The sequence below is a fragment of the Myotis lucifugus genome, unplaced genomic scaffold, assembly GCF_000147115.1.
Source record: "Myotis lucifugus unplaced genomic scaffold, Myoluc2.0 scaffold_328, whole genome shotgun sequence".
Taxonomy (NCBI): domain Eukaryota; kingdom Metazoa; phylum Chordata; class Mammalia; order Chiroptera; family Vespertilionidae; genus Myotis; species Myotis lucifugus.
Genome location: NW_005871376.1, coordinates 531,118 through 533,342, shown reverse-complemented (window position 1 = coordinate 533,342; position 2,225 = coordinate 531,118). Strand labels below are relative to the sequence as shown.

Sequence of the window (2,225 nt, the reverse complement as noted above, 5' to 3'; positions counted from 1 at the left end):
TTTATTTGTAAGACTCAGTTTGCCCCAAGGACCTTACTGCAGGCCCAAAGACCTGTGTATCCACACCCCAAACCTCAGGGGATCCTAAGTGTGCTCATCCGAGTGCATGGACCCCAGAGAGGGTACAAGAGGAATCAACCCTTTTGGAATCCAGGTTTCATTCGTGTAGGGAACGTTTGCCACTCTGTCTTCAGAGTGTAGCCTGTTTATGTATGCCCAGTATGTGCATAATAACTAGTTGTGGTGAACGAAGATGGTTCGGGAAGGCTCCTGCAGGCTCACATTTGGCCATCAGTAGAGACTGTAGGCTCTGGTCACAAGCAGCTGGTGTCAGTCAGTGTCAAGGACTGCTCTCTAATGTAAAATTTAAGCATCATCTGTCCCCTCTTCCCCCCTCCCCCCTGCTTCTTAGAGGAAGATTGATGGACAAATGTCAGACGGTAGTCGTTGGCAAAAGGAGGGAAGCCCCGAGCAATGCCCTAATAAGCCCCAGCAGGAGCTGCTCCTTTCCCTCCATCTTTGCTCCAGGAGGCCAAGAGGCGGCTGGAGCCTTAAAAAGCTAACTTTCCGGTCTTGTTATAACCTAGTTAGTGATGGGAAAGTGGCAGTCCTTCAGTTCCCTTTCCTAGAGGAATTGCTTCCTTAAAGTGCCAGTCTGGGTCCCCTGACCTTGTGATATAGATGTCCCCTTACTGCTGCATCTTGAAATTTTCGTTCTGCCACCTAATTTTTTAAGGTAAAAAGCAGAAAGAACAGATGCATCATATTGCTTAAATTGGAGTTTACAGTTTTTAAAAAACGCATCAGTCTTTTCTTCATAAATCAGAAGAGTAGAACAGAGACCACTAAAGGGAAAGGATTCTCTGGGTGATCGAGGCACACTGTTTCCACCTCTCTCACAGAAGTTTTTTTCTGCAGAAATGAGTAGCCTATTTCCTAAAGTCTGTCAGGTTGAAGAGAACTGAAATTGACAACTAGCTGTCTAGCCAAAGCTGAGATTTTTATCCAGTTGAATTAATTTACCAGTACATGCACATCTTGGCACCTCCTTGGACTGAGGGTCACGACCAAAAGGGCAGCTTTGTCCCTCAAAGCTGAGATTCCTTTCTCTTCCTCCTTAGAGTTCTTCTACGTCATCTCTTGCGTGGTCCCTGACCCCCTCTCCCCGAGAAGGGAACAGCACCGGCGCCTGGGCACACAATTGCACTCAGTTCCTGACTCAATGGCTGGCAAGGGAACTGGGGCTGGACCCTTCTGATTCACTCCAGGAGTGGTTTTTCTGCTCCCAGAATCAATCCACCCATTCATCCGAGACTGGAATTCTCAGTGGGGGAAGAGACCAGAGTGACGTAGAGCCATCATGGGAGTTTGATGCCCAAGGTCAAGTTCACCAAGCACATGGGATATGCCAGCTATCATTGAATAAGGCCTAGGGACACACAGCCCATGGCCCCAAGAGGGTAACCATTGTTCTGGGCTTTCAAAATGTCACAGTGAGAAATGTCCAATATTTATGCCCTTTGCATACTGTGGACTTTGCATGAAGAGGGAGAGGTCTTTGTTCTCTGCTTCCTCTGTGCCTGCAGCCTACCCACCCCCTGTTTGTTTAGTGGGTACCTGCCCCCTCCTGCACCATCTACCCATCCAGTCATTTCACCCATTCATCGAGGTGTCCCAGTGGTGTGCCCTGCTAGGAAGAAGGCACTTGATGTTCACATCTCAGATTACTGATACAAGCCAATGCTTCTCTCTCCCCCCCCTCCTCCATGTCCCCCTCTGTCTTCCTGTGTGTGTGTGTGTGTGTGTGTGTGTGTGTGTGTATGACTTTATTGTGGTATGGAAGATGAAGTAAGTAGAATTAAGAAGGGTGACCTTAATCTGGTTTAGCTGTCTACAGGGATTGTAGCCTTCCCTGGAACCACAGATCTTGATGATTTTAGGCTTAAATGACAAGGAAATGACTACTGGAGGAAATCTTCCTATACCTAGAGGCCCAGGAGTTTGACTCTGTATTTTGAATTACAGCTAATTAGAGAAATGAACCTAACTTAAGAGCGGAGGTGAGTTCAAATACTGACTATTTTTGCCCGGCGAACCTCTCATTAATTGAAAACCGGAAAAAAAAGATCTATCGCCCTAAAAGGCCTATGAAACTCTTGGCCCTATTTTTTTTCAAATGAGTTATTCTGTGTATTGGGATGGATCGGTTTTGTATGAATAATAAG

General features: G+C 46.7%; 1 protein-coding gene across 1 annotated transcript in view; it reads left to right on the top strand.

Moving 5' to 3' along the window:
* BIN3 (bridging integrator 3) overlaps positions 1–2,225 on the top strand; it is a 39,908-nt gene that overhangs the window by 953 nt on the left and 36,730 nt on the right. The window lies entirely within an intron of this gene.